This window comes from Onychostoma macrolepis, chromosome 16, assembly GCF_012432095.1.
Source record: "Onychostoma macrolepis isolate SWU-2019 chromosome 16, ASM1243209v1, whole genome shotgun sequence".
Taxonomy (NCBI): domain Eukaryota; kingdom Metazoa; phylum Chordata; class Actinopteri; order Cypriniformes; family Cyprinidae; genus Onychostoma; species Onychostoma macrolepis.
Window position 1 is genome coordinate 17,114,865 of NC_081170.1, and position 20,902 is coordinate 17,135,766.

At 44.0% G+C, this 20,902-nt stretch overlaps 1 protein-coding gene across 3 annotated transcripts in view; it reads right to left on the reverse strand.

Moving 5' to 3' along the window:
- Nucleotides 1–20,902, reverse strand: part of znf1035 (zinc finger protein 1035) — a 43,266-nt gene that overhangs the window by 9,016 nt on the left and 13,348 nt on the right. Inside the window, exons 1-2 of one of the 3 annotated variants that reach the window (XM_058748229.1) lie at nt 3,602–3,625; nt 68–121 (exon numbers count right to left, since the gene is read on the reverse strand). The gene's annotated coding sequence lies outside the window, so the exon portion shown is untranslated. Of the gene's footprint in view, nt 1–67; nt 122–2,946; nt 3,027–3,601; nt 3,626–20,902 lie in introns of those variants that run through there. The other 2 variants (XM_058748230.1, XM_058748228.1) reach the window with 2 other exon arrangements.

Here is a 20,902-nt window from a genome sequence, read left to right on the forward strand (position 1 = left end):
ATGTGATTACCAAAAAAGCACACATTTATAAGTAAAAATATGCAGTAAGAGAAAATGAAAAGCTCACCACAATTATCCACTACATATCAGTGGGAACATTATAGCTGATCTGACCAAAGACCTGCATAAAGAAAAAGAAAATCCATTCAGAAATCAGCATACAAACCACGATCACTAACAAAATCACTGTTTTCATAAACTAGAATAAATGAGCAAAAAGATCCCCATGTTCAAAGAAAAAAAACAAAACTTGCACATTACTGCCAACTATAACTATGTAGTAGTACTGCAACACCATTTTGCCAAAACAGCAACACTGAAATAATGTGATCTGAAGGTATGGAAGCATTAAGTATGCAATCTAAGAGCTTGGGCAGCTTTTGCTGTTTGGACTAGGTTTCACAAAAGTAAAGATCATCATCAGTGAAAAACCTTTTTTGTAATTTTGGAGTCAGACAAAGTGAGGTTTCCTCATTAAAAAGAAATAATGCTGCTCTGACAAATAATATTTAAAAAGGCTCCAGTTATTTTATTGGCCTAGAAAAAGTGGCCTACTCTACATGTAGGGGTTGCTCCCTCATGTTGAGATCACATGAGGACCAGTAGTAGCTGTTACTACTACCACCATTATGAAGAATACCAAGAAAAACAAAAGTAAACTACATCATATAGGCTAGTGTTTTTCCAGTGCTTGAGTCAGGTGGGAAAAGAGCAGTGCTTGTTGGGGTACACAGAATGCTTGCAGCAGCAAACAATGCCAGACAGAATATGGGGATGCCAGATAGCTCAGAGGAATGAAGCAGCACTGCCAGGCACCATCAAGAAACAACACCACATAACATTTTGTTGGTACTGAAACCATTTTGTGTTTCACTCAAATAATTAAAAAGAAACATGCTTTCCGCAAATTATGCATTTTCGGACCAAACTTTGGTACATTGCAGTTAATTTCAAAGGTATTTTTCAGGTAACAAGTAATGGGTTAACAGCTTAGCCCAAAGCCAGTATCAGAAGTTTCTGAGAGTCAACATCTTATGTGGACATCAGCTTTAAGCAGTTTTACATTGCAAGCAAGCAAGCAAGCAAGCCTCACTATAAACTGAAGAGTTTAGGTTCAGGTTTAACAGGTCAGTTACTAGCACAAAAAATGCCCATGATGTGATGCCCGTGGTCTATTGAAATCTTCGGTTCATCACCCAAGGTTGTAAAATCTCAAGGAGGAGAAAGACTGGTTTCTCTTATTGTGACCCAAACTTCTATACCTAGGTGGTCAGGCATTCATAATTCAGCTAGATACTGATTTAAAACTTACATCCAGGCTGTCAAATTTACTTTAAAAGAAAATATGACTGTAGGCTTTGGAGCCATTATCATGTGCACTCCTACATATTGTGCAAAAGTGCTATGGGCAACCTGATCCCATGCCCCTCTCTACTCTCCCATGGTAATTAAGACAAAAAAAGCACAAAATATACCTTAGCTAAGGAAAAAAATACTGAAGGCTAGTCTGGGATGGACAGATAGGTGAAAGCAATGCAAACAAATACAACACATTTGTGGTAACTTCTGCAATAGTGTTTCTATACTGTAATTTCAATGTACAATAAGACAAACAGTATTCATTTCAATAAAAAAATAAATAAAGATGTTCTACACACGGATTGTAGCTTCACCTCTCCAGGTGTCCAAATACACCTACATCCCTATTATAAGATGTGAAATAAGCAGTACAACCGACAAGTTGTAATACTAAATATTAAAAATAACCTAATGACCTACTAGCAAATTGCAAATTGATGCCTATGCAGGGGCAAATAAATCATTTTCACTAGTTAGTGTAAAATTCTTACTCTACACGTGTCCCATTATCCACTTAAATGAGCAACATTCATACACCCAAAATTGCAATGTATATATAATTCCTATTACAATTTGGAATGAATCCCACAAATAAGTAACCCACAAGAACAAGTACTGCAAATTGCTGTTTTATATTTGTTTATCCAATAGGATATTGGATTAGTGTTGTAAATACCAAATTTTGAACCAACCACCTGCATCAACATTCCTGCCCGAAATCATGGCCCCAACCTATCCCTACCCATAAACCTAATCATAACTTAAATGAAAGGGGAATAACAACGATGTAGAAACACCCCACACTGATTTTAAGCCTACGTTTAACAAACTTTAAACTTGTCCCTCAAAACTGATTGGTTGATTAAAATGTTGCTCCAGAATCAAACAAGACGTTTACCCTACACGGTCAGGGTTTGTTGAGCCTGTACTCGCTGTAGTCTTTGCCATCTATTCTTAGCAAACAGAAATGTGTGGTCTGCTGCAGCCACAACTCAGCCACTTAAAGGATCAATGCGGTGCCTTCATGTAGCTATTGGATGTGTCAGTTTTTCACATCTTTTGTCTTCACTACTTGAGTCTTGCGGTGGGATATGTATGGCATGGAACAACTGGAATATTGCCTGGATACTGTCTCATGACTTGTCATTTAAGTAAAAAAACGACAGCATGTTTTTTTAAATATAATGTGTTTTATATATGTTATTTGTAATATCTTAAGATATTATAGCATCATTACATTAGGCCTATATGCTCAGGGGTAACATGTAGGGTTGTATAACTGTTGAATAGCGGGAAATAAGTATGGGCTTGTTATACCAACATTGTGTAATGCAAACACTCTGTTCTTTACTTTATTTTAGGTCAGCTCAGGTAAGAAAGTCCAACCGCTACTCTTCCATTTAGTTCCTTCTGCACCTTCAGTAATACATTCAGTATAGGCCCACCTGTCATACTCAAATGGCAGACTGGATTCAGTTTGGAACTAGCAAAAGGTCAATACGGACTAAAAAGCATCAAATGATATTGCAGTTCATAAATTAAATTCAGACAGCTTTAAAACACAAATGACCCAGTGCAGCATCTCACCAGCAGCGAAGAAAACCACAACCCATTTAATAGCATGAGTTTATGCAAACGGATCTCACGAAGAGTTCTCCATCCTATCCAACTTCTCGTAAAATTAGTGTTTTGAAAAAGATCCACGTTTCATCCAGTGTGCACCAATATCTGAGAGGGTGAAAGATGTGTTGGAACAAGTTGTTAAAAAAAACAATGTACCTTATGCTCACAGTACATGGCACTCATGAAAAGTGCCAACGTGAATCCTCACTATGACACGAAACAGTCATTGAGTAAACATATCTTGAAAACAGAGCCAAGAATGAGAAAAATAAATCAGCTCAAAGCCCAATAAGAGATATCCACGAGTGCATGTTTGAAGTTCTTAGTGCATTCTGAATGGCCTCATCATGCATTTCTTCTCATCTGATGATGAAACAAAGAAACAATTCGGTGAAAACCCTGCTGGGTTTAACTACTCTTGAAGCACATAAACACACACACACACACACACACAAGAGGAGGGGAAATCCATGAGGCCATCAAAGGGATGCTTACAAAAAGAGGGATAGATTTGAAACCGGTGCCAAAATCACCACAGATGGAAACCCAACCATAATAGGAAGGAGTGAGGAAACTGGTTTCACATTGAAAAGAGGATCACACTGACGTATCATCTTACCACCGCACCTTCCACCAGTCTGTCCTCTGTGCAAGTCTGGGAGAAATGTATCCTGAGGTCACGACAACAACAAAAAAATGAAATTGATAAGAGGCTCTCTCAGAGGTCAATGCCAGCTATGATGACTTACTACTGCACAACAGTGTCAGTGACAGTGATTTTAGGAGAAAATTTGCTCTACCCGCACAAAACATTAAGGCTAGAGTATCCTCACTAATTTCAATATTTCCCTCGGTGATGTGATTCTGGAGCCAGGCCTGCCACTTCTTCAAACTTTTGGAGCAAACCCAGTGACAAAGATATGACTTGCCATACTAATTCAGTGTTTCCCATATATTGATTTATTTGTGGCGACCTGCCACGATATCAAAACTGACCGCCACAAATAGACTTCTTCAAAAAGATTTGAATTCGTTGAATAAACGAGCACTGCACGTTTCAAAATCAAAACACGGTGCGGGTGTTTTTATCACTGTATTTCTGAAGGAAACCGACTGTCTTCAGAAAATTTTGGATGTCATTTTCATTTCATCTTGCATGTAATGTCTGATAAAGCAGCGTTTGTAAGCGGAGCACTGCTTTGTGTAGTGTTACTGGGGAAACTGCCATTTCTCCGCGCTCTAAAAGCACCTCCTGCTGGCAGAGAATGAATTTGCATATATGCCGCCACAAATACAGTCCAATTCTGTGGGTAAACACTGTAATTTCATATAGAAGGTGATGGTTAACTTGACAGCTTACTTTTATGATTTTGTTCTCAGACAACAACTGCTGCGGACCATACAGAACTCATTCTTGCTCAGAAATATCTCCATGATTTCACAGGAAGCAAATGGGTAAATGCTGTAAGTGTACAAATGGAGTTGATTAACTAAACTGGAAGAAAATGTGGCTTTCTTTGATGCAGCTTAGAACTTAATTTCTTAATAGCTTACTTGCAACACCAGTACAGCCTGTACAGTGCCCATTTTCACAGTCAAAATAAAGTTGCTTGTGATTCATTAAAACAGACCTGATTGGTCTCATTTAATATCAAATAATATTCCTGAAAACATCTAATATAACATTTATCCCAAATCATAATATGGACAATGCCATGTTTGTTACTATGCTGTACTAGAGCTCAAATTTCCCTAATTAGGAAAACCTTAACCTTCTAAAATTGGATTTGAATACCCTTGCAATATATCTTTCCTAAAGGGTAGTTCACCCCAAAATTAAAATTCTGTCATTACTCACCCTCATGCCATTCCAAACCAGTAAGACCTTTGTACATCTTCGGGACACAAAAGATGTTTTTGATGAAATCCGAGAGCTATTTGACCTTCCATAGAGAGCGATGCAAATGTTCCCATACCAAGAAACATAGTAAGGACATCAATAAAATAGTCCATGTGACATCAGTGGTTCAACCATACTTTTACAGAGCTACAAGAATACTTTTTGGGTGCAAAGAAAACAAATAATGAGTTTATTCAGCAATTCTTCTCCAAGTGATGGTGCTCCACCATTTTTGAGAGTACCACGACACATGCACATGCATTCCTCTGCCCGCAAACCAGGCACAGTGCATGCATGTTCTACGTCAGCAGCACCACACACATGCGTCATGGTTCTCGATGCTATAGTAGATTTTCTTCAACCAGAATTACATATACAAAAGTTATAGCTAACGGGAGAGATCATGTGACCCTTCGACAGCAGTGCACGCACAGTCCTTCACTCTGCTCACTGTCAAATATTCTACAATCCTGATAGTAAATTTCGAACCACTCTCTATCTCTTCCATCATGAGTACTTCAACGGTCAAGGACAATCGGAAGAGAGAGATGGAGCAATCGCCAATAAAGAAAATTCAAAGATTCCACCAGAACCAAAGAGGATCTTGACGGCGCCATTGCTAATGGTATCAAGCTAGCACTTAAAGAGCAGCAAAGTACTTTGGATTCAGTTGTGGCCTCGACAGTAAAAGATGCGATAGACTCTGTACTGACCCCGGCATTGCGTGACCTACATATGGACATACAAGCAACCAACAATTCTGTAAAAGAGCTAAAAGCAGAAGTTGAAAAGCTAGCCATCGTGGCAAAGCAGAGACCTGACCGGGTCGATTCCGTTCAAGCAGCTGCACGTGAGGATAGGAGGCAGAAGGCTCCGATGCAGCCGGCTTCCTTAAAGCTAATCTTTCCAAGTGGATTCCTGCACTGAAAGGCCGCGATATTGAGATTGAGCAGGCTCATTGCGTCTATGACGGAAGAAAAAATAACTCCAAGCGGCCGCGTACTCTTCTCTTTCATGTGCTGAAATGGCAAGACAGATCGGCGATCCTGAAGGATGCACGGCAGGCATACCCAGTGAAATATATGCAGGATAATGTCACGCTGCTGTTTTGTCCTGACTTCAGTCCAGCTACGTCTGCCAGGAGAAAGAACTTCAACCCAGTCATTAGGAGGATGACAGCACTGGGTCTGCAGCCGTTTCTCATCTATCCGGCGATAATTACACTACGGCACAACGGTGAGCAGATGATGTTCGACTCTTCTCAGAAAGCAGAGGATTTTATCAGCTCACTGAAACAAAGCAGCATCTTAACTGCCCTGGAGAGGAGAATAACAAGGTGGACATGGACACTTAAGTTTCTGCTGTGATCTTTTATCCTGCAAGCTTGTCTAGTGACTGGTAAGCCTTGAAATCTCTTCTTGGAGCTAATGGAGAGAAGGTTTGATTACTAGTTCTTGACACTGTGGGCTTTTTGGGGACATGTTTTGCGTTGGAGTGGATGCGTCACGTATCCAAACATTTCTGGGTTTTTTTTTTTTTTTTTTAGGTAGACCTATATTCTCAGTAATGTCCGTTTTGGTTCTTGTTCAAAGTTGTTTGTCGTTCCTTTTTTTGTGCTACTTTCATTTTATACAACAGACATTAATATCTTTATTTCATTTGATTTTTAAAAGGATTGCACACTCTGGTGGTTTGGCATATAGAGTTACTTTAAGGAGATCTCATCCTGTGCAGGATTGGATTGTGCCATGTTTGGAATCGGGAATTATCTTACCTTAATTTATCTGTTGACTTGGGAGAAAGTGCGGTCTAACCTCAGTTTAACCTCTAAAAACTTGGCTCATCGTCTTATACATTTATTAAAGTTATTCATAGAGCATGTACAATAACTTCAAAGATTCAAAATGAAACTACAACCAAATTACAACTGCTATTTCTGTAATACTGCGTCAGCAGGTACTTTTCTTATGTTTGGGGAGTGTCCTATTCTGTTAATAATCTATGGACACATGTAAACTTTGTTTTATCCCCATTATTACAAATTGATTACAGTATCTCACAGAAGTGAGTACACCCCTCACATTTTTGTAAATATTTTATTATATCTTTTCATGTGACAACACTGAAGAAGTGACACTTTGCTACAATGTAGAGCAGTGAGTGTACAGCTTGTATAACAGTGTAAATTTGCTGTCCCCTCAAAATAACTCAACACAGCCATTAATGTCCAAACCGCTGGCCACAAAAGTGAGTACACCCCTAAGTGAAAATGTCCAAATTGGGCCCAATTAGTGTCATGTAACACTAACGAGTCACAAGGTCTCAGGTATGAATGGGGAGCAGGTGTGTTAAATTTGGTGTTCTCGCTCTCACTCTCTCATACTGGTCACTGGAAGTTCAACATGGCACCACATGGCAAAGAACTCTGAGGATCTGAAAAAAGAATTGTTGCTCTACATAAAGATGGCGTAGGCTGTAAGAAGATTGCCAAGACCCTGAAACTGAGCTGTAGCACGGTGGCCAAGACCATACAGCGGTTTAACAGGACAGGTTCCACTCAGAACAGGCCTCGCCATGGTCGACCAAAGAATTTGAGTGCACGTGCACAGCGTCATATCCAGAGGTTGTGTTTGGGAAATAGACATATGAGTGCTGCCAGCCTTGCTGCAGAGGTTGAAGGGGTGGGGGTCAGCCTGTCAGTGGTCAGACCATACGCCGCACACGGCATTGAATTGGTCTGCATGGCTGTCATCCCAGAAGGAAGCCTCATCTAAAGGTGATGCACAAGAAAGCCCGCAAACAGTTTGCTGAAGACAAGCAGACTAAGGACACTTATTTGGTTCAGATGGTGTCAAGCGTGTGTGGCGGCAAACAGGTGAGGAGTACAAAGACAAGTGTCTCTTGCCTACAGTCAAGCATGGTGGTGGGAGTGTCATGGTCTGGGGCTTGCCAGGAAAATCAGCTTGGCTGTCCATGAGCAGGACCGGCAATCCCCTAATATCTGACAGAAGCAAGTAAGTGGTGAAGGCAATTTCCAGTGAGTGTTGTTTCTGATTAGGGCTGGCAAGTAATTTGCAGAACTTTGCATCATGCATGGCATTATTATCATACATCACATATTATCACCTACCTCTAGTCCCAGTGCCTTCAACATCCTTTTCCCCCTCTCCTGTCATTGTTCTTGTTTAAAAACAAAGGCTAATCTGTGCATCTCTAAAGTAACCAGAGATGAACTGTAATTGTTTTTGTCATCCAGATCTACCTTATTCTTTTACTATTCCTGTGACCCCTAAACAGCCCCAATCCAAAATAACCCTAATCAAAACTGCCCAGCCAAACCACAAAGCTTAAATTTTAAGTCCATTAAGAATGTTCCGTATTTTGGACAAGACCTGTGCAAAGGGCAAAACATCTGCAGAACATGAAACTGATGAAGCTGGAAAACAATGAGGGATTAATGCCAGACACTTACTGCACGATTTGAGCCCGGATCTTCTAAATCGCCGACAAATCCCTGAAAAGGGAGGCAAATCAGTGCTTGTTCACATGTGTGACAACCGCATAGTGTGAGTTAAAGACGTGATCTGAGAGAACATGTCGCTGAAGCCAATGAGATATTTAGCATGCTACAGCATGAAATGTAATGAGACTGAAAATGACATTGGTGACAACCTACAACCAATTGAGAGAGCATGATACAGGGCAAGGGAAGGTTCAGGGGGTGGACTCATAGATCTGCAACAAGATATTAGCACGCATGGCTTGCGCAAGCAACCAACTCTCCTTCAAATTATTTTTCATATTTTTCACTGCAAACCAACATACAGACAACTTGTATTAAACGCTTCTTGTTGGCTACAGTATCTACAGGAAGAAATCTCATCTCGCAGGAGAACTGTCTAACACGTGACCTTACGTTACTGTCGTGTTTGTCTGAATATCGATATATTCTAATGGACAAAGACAATGGATGCCGAGTGCACAAACACTTTTTCTACTTTACTTAACTGTTCAGAAGTATATACAGGGCCACACAGCGCCACCAAAAGCACAACACAACAATTGCAGGATTAACCCAATTCTGAACACCGAATACATAACATTTCCTCCCAACTTAAATCAAGGGTGACCATATACAACAAAGTAGTATTACTTTTCTTGAATTCAACTTTAACCACAGTCCAACAAGCACATTTTACTCAAGCTTACTCGGGATGAATCTCTCTTTAACAATATACATTAGGATGCTTGATAACGGTCAGGTGGTCTAATGAGACAGGTAGGATAGTGCTTTAAAGTCTCTCTTGTTTGTACCGTCTAAGAAGGTGCTGTGTCAATGTTACCCTACCCTGGGCTATCGGTTATCACATCAACAAGATCGTTAGACTTTTCCCTGATATTCTTCAGAAGGGAATGTGCTTGGGATTTATCAGAACAAATGGGAACAACTGGCTCAATTGAGGTGTCAGAGGATGGAACTCCCTGTATCAACATGATGTTTCCAGGATCCAGCAGCGCCCACATTGACTATGTAGGAGACGGATCCCGTTCTTGACATTACCACTCCAGGTATACATTTTTCTCCTTTTCGGTAGTCACGAACAAGGACAGAGTCTCCAACACAAAATTCCCTCGACTTTGAGTGTTCCTGGCGTCGTAACTGCTAAGCCTCCTGAGACTGACTCACGGTTCTGGCAAAACTAGGTTTAAGAAGATTCAGTCGGGTTGAGGAATAATATCGCAGGTGACTCCTTAGTAGTCCCTGTAAGACTGTAATAGTTTTGCATGTGGTTGTACTGTCCATGATGGAGACTTCAGGCCATTTGGAGTGTGCATCAACTACAATGAAATACATATGGCCTTCAAAGGGACCAGCAAAATCCACATGTAACCTTTCCCAAAGATGAGTTGGCCAAATCCATGGGTGAAGTGGTGCAGGATAGGGGGCATTTTGGATACATTGACACGACTGACATGATTTGCATTGTGACTCAATCTGTCCCCCACATTAACCCCAAGGGGTCGAAGCCCGCACTGGCTGTCTCGTATTTTCTTTATGACTGCGAAAAGAACTAAAAATACTCTGTCAGTTTTGATCGTACAGATAAGAATAAGGTATCGTTTGAAACTGCAAAGGCTCTACTTTTATTTCTGTATAGTCATAATAACAACGAAACAATGTGCTTTTCTAAAATAAAGAAAATAAACAGGGTGCGTTCTCTGCCTGATCTCTCTCTGTCACCTCTCTTCACATCTCGGTGAATCTGGATAATTATCCATGGCTGTATAATTTCATGTTCATAATCACCCTGGAGTGCTCAAAATTGTGAATATGAATGGGAATACACTTCAGAGATATTTTACTCATAAGAATTTCTAGGGGTACCAATAATTGTGTCACGCCCCTGGACTGTTTTGTTGTGTTTTCATTCCCCATGTGCTCGGTGTGACCTAATTTCTGCCATTGTCCAATTATGAGTTAATCACCTTCATTGTGTTCACCTGTCTGCCCCTCGTCATCTGCCCTATATTAGTTGCTGTCCTTTGAGTTCTAGTTTGTCGGTTATTGTTGATGTTACCCTGTGTGTGTACCTCCTCGTTTCCAGTTATATTAAATCTATTGTCCCCTTTGAACCTTCGTCTTCGTACTTTGCGTCTGCACTCCACAGAACCGTGACAGAATAACCGACCACACAGAAAGTAAAGTATAGCCGCGAGTTTCCTCATTTTGTTTTCCGTTTTCGTCAGTTTTATTTTCTGTTTTTGTCATGAATGACCCTGCCTGCCTCCTCCTCATGCTGGAGCAGAGGAGCCTTTCCCTCGAGGACCATACAAGACTATTCGTGGAAATCTCCAACTATACCCACTACCCGGACTACTGCCTCTGCACATTCTACCAAACAAGCCTGAATGATGAGTGCAGAGCGCGGTTGTCCGGAGATGGTCCTCGGGAGATTTTGCCACCTTTATGGAGTGGGTGCTGGTGTCTTGTGGATCCCCACTGACCGTGGACTACGAGGACGATGACACCAGTCCCACTCCTGACCCAGAGCCCAGCCCACCATCACCCCGAGCCGCAGAGCGTCAGCCCGAGCCCACCGCGGACGGAGAGCCAGAGCCCATAGCAACCCACGAGCCGTCGCAAGAAGGAGCGACTGAGCTGGAGTTTGCCCCGGAGCCAGAGCCTCATGGACCGTCCGATCAGGTGCGAGCCGGCTACATCGCACGCGACAGTGGATGTTACAGTGGAGCGTGAGGGTGCTGAAGGAAGCCCCGCCCACTGCACCGCCGCTGAGGGTGAGCAGTTGCAAGACTCTGGGGACTTAATAGACTGGGAAACTCATGCAGACATGCCCTCTCTGCTTCCACCTTTATCTGAAGTCTCTGACTACCCTGAACTGCCTACCTACCCGGATTTCCCACCCACCCTCCCTCTCCTGCCTCCTCCTATCATCCCGGCTACTTCAGCCCCACCTCCGCTGCATCCTGGCAGCCCCTCTGCTCACCCTCAGCCCACCATCTGTGCGGTGGGATCGCTGGTCTGCCTGTCTCCATCGGCGTCGTGGCTGGGGATCCTCGTCTCCGCTTCCAGCCTCTGAGTCCTGGACTCCACCTCGGCCCTCCGACCCAGCGGCTCCACCTCAGCTCCTAGCTCCCTCATCTCCACCGCCGCCTGCCGATCCTCCAGCTCCACCGGGCTCCCTCGTCCCTCCGGCTCCGCCTTGGTCGGGCGTCGACCCGCCATCGCCTCAGGACTCCGCTCCTCCGGCTACACCTCGCCGCTCCGTCCCACCGGCTCAGTTGGGCTCCTTCCTCCCGCCAGCTCCACCTTGGTCCTCAGTCGCTCCGGCTCCACCGCGGATCTCCGAGCTCCGTCTCCGCCTCGGGTCGCCGGAGCACTCGGCTCCACCTTGGCCCTCCGGATCCTCGGCCGCCCGGGCTCATCTGCTCTCCAGCTCGGCTCGGGCTCCTCCTCCACCTGCTCTGCCGCCGGTCGGCCCCTTGGAGTCGGCGGCCATTCCTCCTCCATGGCTCCTCCCTCCGTCGGCTCCACCGTGGCCATCAACATGGCTGTGGCCTGGGTCCCACGAGGCTCCTCCTGCTCCAGGTCCCTCCTGTCTCCTCCTCCTTCGTCACCTCCCTGGTCTCTGTCTGCCGCCCCTCCCGTGGTCCGTCCTCCTCCTGAGCCTCCGCCTTTGTTCCCACCGTTTCCCCCTCTGTTGTTCCACGGTGCGAGGACGCACCTTCCGGGAGGGGAGTAATGTCACGCCCTGGACTGTTTTGTTGTGTTTTCATTCCCCATGTGCTCGGTGTGACCTAATTTCTGCCATTGTCCAATTATGAGTTAATCACCTTCATTGTGTTCACCTGTCTGCCCTCGTCATCTGCCCTATATTAGTTGCTGTCCTTTGAGTTCTAGTTTGTCGGTTATTGTTGATGTTACCCTGTGTGTGTACCTCCTCGTTTCCAGTTATATTAAATCTATTGTCCCCTTTGAACCTTCGTCTTCGTACTTTGCGTCTGCACTCCACAGAACCGTGACAAATTGTGTCCAACATGTATTAGAGAAAAACATTTATTTCATAATGATATTTCCCCCCATTTTAAATTCTTATTATACAATGAAAGGTTAGATTTTTGTGAATTTTTTAAAGATAAAAGATCAAAAGGATTTACAATGCAGATTAATTTTTCACAGCCTTCTTTGATCATATTTACCAATGGTGCCGATATTTTTGGCCATGACTGTAATCATGAGCGGCTAAAAGCAAAGCCCATTGTTGCATTCTGGCTCTTGCCATGGATGGAATTCTCCTGTTAGGACTAAGAATAGCAGTTAGCGGTTGATGATCAGTGAGGAGGGTAAGCCTTCTTCCGTATAAGTACTGATGGAATTTGCGAATTCCAAAGATTATGCTCTGGACCTCCCGCTCCATCTGCGCATAATTTCGTTCCGCTCTACTGAGTGTCCTGGACACAAAAGCAATCAGCTTTTCCTCACCATTGGGGCACAGATGTGATATCACAGCACCCACCCTGTATGAGGAAGCATCACAGGAATGGGTAGCTCTGGGTCATAATGCGTGAGTACAGCTGGTGAGGTAAGGAGATCCTTTGCTTTTTGGAATGATTGTTCACAGGCCACACTCCAGTATCATTTCTTTTCTTTACAGAGAAGAGTATTAAATGGATTCAAAACAGATGCCAAATTTGGAATGAAACAGCCATAGTAGTTAATCATCCCCAGGAAAGAGAGTAATTGACTTACGTTGGCTGGTGTGGGCATTTCCATAATCGCTTTAATATTTTCTGGTGATTTGTGTAGTTCTAGTGTCTTGAGGTGCTCCGCATCATCTCGTCCTGTTATCAGTATGTCATCTAGATAGCAGTGAGTGTTTGGAATCCCCAAGAGAACTTGGTCCATCGCTTTCTGAAATAGTGCAGGAGCTGGGGCAATCCCGAAGGGTAGACTGTTATAGCAAAATAGCCCTTTTTGAGTGGATATGGCGAGTAATTTCCTCGACTCCTGTGCCACTGGCATCTTCAAGTAAGTGTTTGACAAATCCAGCTTACTGAATAACTGACCACCAGCTAGAGATGCAAAAAGGATCTTCTATGCGTGGAAGTGGATAGTGGTCCACACAAATGGCTGGGTTAAGTGTTACTTTAAAATCACCACACAGTCTCACTCAACCATCTTTCTTTATCACTGGTACCACAGGCGTGACCCACTCACTGTACTGTATTGGTGAAATCACTCCCATCTCTGTTAAACGTGTCAATTCAGCCTGTACTTTTGGTCAAATGGCGTACAGTACTACCCTTTCCTGATAGAAAGGGTAGTAGGGTAGAAAGGGAGAAGGCGATTAGTCACCAGAAGAGACAGACGGCAGTGCGTAAGTGTTTTAATACTCATTCTTAGCTCTGTTGTTTAAATTAATTCCTTGTTGCTAGGAAAGAATAGTTCGTTTCCTACCTATTTCTATTCTGCTTTTTCGTTGTGGTTTATATTTTTGATTGCACTAACTGATCATTATAATAACTGCCCTTTAGCTTAAACTCCTTTCCTGCACTTAAGTGCGAAGTGTTAGTTTCGATTTGAGCCATTGCCCTGCGATTGGCTGGTGGTTGTGCTAATTAAAAGCGACCACAGCTTTTTCACTCTAGACTGTGTATTTGTTTGAGGTGTGTGCGCTGACGCGAAGTGTCTGCGAAGCGTTCAGCCGTCGTGTTCAGCCTCCTCGTGTGAAGACCGAGGAGTGTAAAGACCTGCGACTTTTTCCTGTGCGACTTGAACCGAGCAACGACACCGAGCTACACACTTAAGTATCTTTTTCCTTCCTCACTCTGCTCTCCTATCCTCTTTCCTTCTACCTCTATCATGTGTCTCCAAAACATTCCGGTTCTCTCTCAGCCACGCCTAACATCACCGCAGACGGCAACGTAATACTGCTAACCCACGCCCTATCTCTACATCTTCCACTACACCTCTGGCTTTCTCTGTGGGTCTCTGAATTGTCAGTCAGTCAACAAAGCTGACTTCATTTCTGCCTTTTCTTTAAAATCCACTCTCAGCATCTTGGGCTTGACTGAGACCTGGATTCGTCCAGAAGACTCAGCAACCCCAGCTGCTCTCTACTAATTTCTCTTTCTCTCATACTTGGCGTCAAGTTGGTCAGGGTGGGGGTACTGGCCTGCTTGTTTCACACAATTGGAAATACTCAACCCGCTCTACCCTTTGCAATTACAACTCATTTGAATGTCATGCCATTACTGTATCAGCTCCGATAAAACTCCAGATTGTGGTAATCTACCGTCCCCCTGGACAAATTCTAGCCACCTTCCTAGAGGAGCTGGACGGGTTGTTGTCCTCTTTGTGGAGGATGGCATTCCACTCTTAGTCTTTGGTGATTTCAACATTCACCTAGACAAGCCTTATGCTACAGACTTCCACTCGCTACTAGCTTCATTTGATCTCAATCGCCTTACCACTACTAGCACGCACAAATCAGGCAACCAACTTGATTTAATTTACACACGCAATTGTACTGCAGATAACATTCTGGTACAACCGCTACATATCTCGGACCATTTCTTCATTACATTTACACTACATTTTGCTACCCGTGTGCCACCAACCCCCCTACCGGTTACTTTTAGACGAAACCTGCGCTCCCTTTCTCCTTCCCATCTTTCCTCTGTGGTATCCTCCTCTCTTCCCTCACCTACCCATTTCTCATCTCTGGATGTAAACGCAGCTACTGAAACTTTATGCTCTACCTTAACTTCTTGTCTAGACGACATTTGTCCTCTCTCCTCTAGGTCAGCACGGACTGCCCCTTCTAACCCCTGCTTCTTCGTGAACATCGGACTAAACTCAGAGCGGCAGAGAGAAAATGGCACAAATCAAACAACCCGTCGGACCTGAGTAGGTATCAGTCTCTGCTCTCATCTTTCTCTGCTGATGTCCACACTGCCAAATCCTCACATTTCCACAACAAGATCAACAGCGCTCCAGACATGCGTAATCTCTTCAGAACATTTAATTCTCTCCTCTGTCCCCCTCCACCACCTCCCACCACTTCTATTACAGCTGATGACTTTGCTACTTTTTTTTACAGACAAAACTAGATCGATCAGTGATCAGTTCTCACCTCCACGCACACAGGACCCCCAACCAACCACTTCCACTGCTAAACCTCCCATTTTCTCCTTCTGTCCCCTGACGGAGGCTGAAGTATCCAAACTTCTCCTCTCCAACCATCCTACAACATGTCCTCTTGACCCAATCCCTCGCACCTTCTGCAAGCAATCTCTCCCACGCTCTTACCGACACTCACACACATCATCAACACATCCCTCCTCACAGGCATCTTCCCCACTGCGTTCAAGCAGGCTCGGGTAACCCCACTGCTCAAAAACCTACATTAAACACTTCTCTTATAGAAAACTATAGACCTGTCTCTCTCCTTCCATTCATAGCGAAAACACTTGAACGTGTTGTCTTCAACCAGGTCTCATTGTTTCTTTCACAGAACAACAAACTGGACGCTAAACAGTCAGGTTTCAGGAGTGGCCATTCAACTGAGACTGCACTTCTCTCGGTCACTGAAGCCCTGTGAATTGCAAAAGCCCATTCCAAATCATCAGTCCTCATTCTGCTGGATCTATCTGCCGCTTTGACACTGTCAATCATCAGATACTCCTCTCCACTCTCTCATCACTGGGCATCGCTGGAATTCCACTTCGCTGGTTTGAATCCTATCTCACTGGTAGGTCTTTCAGGGTGGCCTGGGAGGGAGGTATCCAAAGCACATACACTGGTCACTGGGGTTCCTCAGGGATCGGTTCTTGGACCCTCCTCTTCTCCACATACACTACATCACTGGGTCCCATCATACAGGCACATGGATTCTCCTACCACTGCTATGCTGATGACACACAGCTCTATCTCTTTTCAACCAGATGATCCAACGGTAGCTGCAAGGATCTCAGGTTGCCTGGCAGACATCTCGGCATGGATGAAAGAACATCACCTCCAGCTCAACCTGGCAAAGACTGAGCTTCTTGTCTTTCCTGCCGCCCAACTCTACAGCATGACATCACGATCCAGTTAGGTTCATCAACAATTACCCCATCAACTTCGGTCAGAAATCTTGGTGTAATCTTTGATGACCAGCTGACCTTCAAAGACCACATTGCAAAGACTGCTCGATCTTGCAGGTTTGCACTACACAACATCAGAAAGATCAGGCCCTTTCTGACGGAGCATGCTGCACAACTTCTTGTCCAGGCCCTTGTCATTTCTAGGCTGGACTACTGCAATGCTCTTCTGGCTGGACTTCCATCAAACACAGTCAAACCTCTACAAATGATTCAGAATGCGGCACGACTGGTCTTCAAGGAACCCAAAAGAGCCCATGTTACACCTCTCTTTATCTCATTGCATTGGCTACCAATCGCAGCTCGCATCAAGTTCAAAACACTGATGCTTGCTCATAGAACAACCACAGGCTCAGCACCCGCCTACATGCACTCACTATTAAGAATCTACATCCCTCCAGAAATCTGAGATCTGCTAGTGAGCGACCGTGGTACCATCACAAAGAGGCTCAAAATCACTCTCCAGAACATTCTCGTTCACCATTCCTGGCTGGTGGAATGATCTTCCCACCCATATTCGGAGTACTGGATCCCTGTCAATCTTCAAGCAACAGCTGAAAACTCATCTCTTTCGACACTACTTGACTTCAACCTACACATATAAAAAATAAATAAATAAATAATAAAAAAAATCTTTCTCCTTACTTATTCCTTCCCTTGCTAGCTTGTACTTATTTAAACAATGCCTGAGACTTGGTGTTACAAGCACTTCCTTTGTCGAATTGCCTCTTCAAGATGAATCGCTTCATGTGTTCCCCAAATTGTAAGTCGCTTTGGATAAAAGCGACTGCAAAATGACTAAATGTAAATGTAAAATGATAGAATTTTGGAGTGAGTATGATCAGGCTTTAGCCTAATCTATGCTTCAATTCCTTTCATAGTGCCCAATTCTTTCCCAAAAACTTTGGAGTGCAGTTTTAACACCGTTTCTATAATGTCTGCAACTCCATGCTTAACTGTTTTTGTGTCTTGCCAGTCAGGTTTTATAGATCTCAGCCATTCTCTAACAAATAATGGTGGGGCATCACTGTTAACCACATACAGTGGCATTCGTGCAGACTGATTATTTAATTTTACCGCTACGTTGATGACCCCTACTGGTGCTAGTGCTTCTCCAGTTAAGATGACGTCGGCCGGCTGCAGTAGAATATGCTGCAAGACATTGGCATATTTTTCCCTTGAAATTATCGACACTGCAGCACCCGTATCCAATTCCATCTCAATAATTTTTCCTTCAATTTCTGGAGTTATACAAATGCGTGCAAGTTGCTCTCTTTTAGTTAACATATACACTGACATTTCCTTCTCTGTATCTGTACTCGACTCACCACTTTGTTTCCCTCCAGCATCTAGATGATGTACTCGTCTCTTATTTTTACTCTGTCTTTTACATGGCTTGAACTTTTTCTCATGCTTTCTTAAAGTTTATTTTATTTCTGCACACACGTCCGATGTGGCCTTTTTTTCCCCACATGAATGGCAGGCTTGATCTTTGTACCAGCGGTCCTCATCTCTGTGGTTCGTTTTCCCACATCTCTTACAGTTGCGTCGCTGTTTGGCCGAGGAAACATGCATTGCATTTACCTTCAGGGATGTGCCGAGCTGCTGTGCTTCGCAAGTGACAGCCACAGCAATCTCTACAGTTTTGTGAAACGTAAGTGCAGCCTCCATTAGAAGTAATTTTTGTATCGCTTCATTGCGTAATCCACAAACAAATCTATCCCTTAGAGCATCCTCCAAATGTGTACCGAAGTCACAATGTTCAGAGAGTTGTTTTAAAACTGCTACATACTGTGCAACCATCTCTGCTTCCTCGTGATTGCGTTTGTGGAAATGGAATCGTTCTGCTATTATGAGGGGCTTTGGCGAGAAATGTTCCGTTAACGTTGTAACAATCTCCTGATACGCCTTTTCTCCCACTTTAGCAGGTGCAATTAAGTTACAAATCAAACAACCCGTCGGACCTGAGTAGGTATCAGTCTCTGCTCTCATCTTTCTCTGCTGATGTCCACACTGCCAAATCCTCACATTTCCACAACAAGATCAACAGCGCTCCAGACATGCGTAATCTCTTCAGAACATTTAATTCTCTCCTCTGTCCCCTCCACCACCTCCCACCACTTCTATTACAGCTGATGACTTTGCTACTTTTTTACAGACAAAACTAGATCGATCAGTGATCAGTTCTCACCTCCACGCACACAGGACCCCCAACCAACCACTTCCACTGCTAAACCTCCCATTTTCTCCTTCTGTCCCCTGACGGAGGCTGAAGTATCCAAACTTCTCCTCTCCAACCATCCTACAACATGTCCTCTTGACCCAATCCCTCGCACCTTCTGCAAGCAATCTCTCCCACGCTCTTACCGACACTCACACACATCATCAACACATCCCTCCTCACAGGCATCTTCCCCACTGCGTTCAAGCAGGCTCGGGTAACCCCACTGCTCAAAAAACCTACATTAAACACTTCTCTTATAGAAAACTATAGACCTGTCTCACTCCTTCCATTCGTAGCGAAAACACTTGAACGTGTTATCTTCAACCAGGTCTCATTGTTTCTTTCACAGAACAACAAACTGGACGCTAAACAGTCAGGTTTCAGGAGTGGCCATTCAACTGAGACTGCACTTCTCTCGGTCACTGAAGCCCTGTGAATTGCAAAAGCCCATTCCAAATCATCAGTCCTCATTCTGCTGGATCTATCTGCCGCTTGACACTGTCAATCATCAGATACTCCTCTCCACTCTCTCATCACTGGGCATCGCTGGAATTCCACTTCGCTGGTTTGAATCCTATCTCACTGGTAGGTCTTTCAGGGTGGCCTGGGGAGGGGAGGTATCCAAAGCACATACACTGGTCACTGGGGTTCCTCAGGGATCGGTTCTTGGACCCCTCCTCTTCTCCACATACACTACATCACTGGGTCCCATCATACAGGCACATGGATTCTCCTACCACTGCTATGCTGATGACACACAGCTCTATCTCTTTTCAACCAGATGATCCAACGGTAGCTGCAAGGATCTCAGGTTGCCTGGCAGACATCTCGGCATGGATGAAAGAACATCACCTCCAGCTCAACCTGGCAAAGACTGAGCTTCTTGTCTTTCCTGCCGCTCCAACTCTACAGCATGACATCACGATCCAGTTAGGTTCATCAACAATTACCCCATCAACTTCGGTCAGAAATCTTGGTGTAATCTTTGATGACCAGCTGACCTTCAAAGACCAAATTGCAAAGACTGCTCGATCTTGCAGGTTTGCACTACACAACATCAGAAAGATCAGGCCCTTTCTGACGGAGCATGCTGCACAACTTCTTGTCCAGGCCCTTGTCATTTCTAGGCTGGACTACTGCAATGCTCTTCTGGCTGGACTTCCATCAAACACAGTCAAACCTCTACAAATGATTCAGAATGCGGCGGCACGACTGGTCTTCAAGGAACCCAAAAGAGCCCATGTTACACCTCTCTTTATCTCATTGCATTGGCTACCAATCGCAGCTCGCATCAAGTTCAAGACACTGATGCTTGCTCATAGAACAACCACAGGCTCAGCTTTAGCCTAATCTATGCTTCAATTCCTTTCATAGTGCCCAATTCTTTCCCAAAAACTTTGGAGTGCAGTTTTAACACCGTTTCTATAATGTCTGCAACTCCATGCTTAACTGTTTTTGTGTCTTGCCAGTCAGGTTTTATAGATCTCAGCCATTCTCTAACAAATAATGGTGGGGCATCACTGTTAACCACATACAGTGGCATTCGTGCAGACTGATTATTTAATTTTACCGCTACGTTGATGACCCCTACTGGTGCTAGTGCTTCTCCAGTTAAGATGACGTCGGCCGGCTGCAGTAGAATATGCTGCAAGACATTGGCATATTTTTCCCTTGAAATTATCGACACTGCAGCACCCGTATCCAATTCCATCTCAATAATTTTTCCTTCAATTTCTGGAGTTATACAAATGCGTGCAAGTTGCTCTCTTTTAGTTAACATATACACTGACATTTCCTTCTCTGTATCTGTACTCGACTCACCACTTTGTTTCCCTCCAGCATCTAGATGATGTACTCGTCTCTTATTTTTACTCTGTCTTTTACATGGCTTGAACTTTTTCTCATGCTTTCTTAAAGTTTATTTTATTTCTGCACACACGTCCGATGTGGCCTTTTTTTCCCCACATGAATGGCAGGCTTGATCTTTGTACCAGCGGTCCTCATCTCTGTGGTTCGTTTTCCCACATCTCTTACAGTTGCGTCGCTGTTTGGCCGAGGAAACATGCATTGCATTTACCTTCAGGGATGTGCCGAGCTGCTGTGCTCGCAAGTGACAGCCACAGCAATCTCTA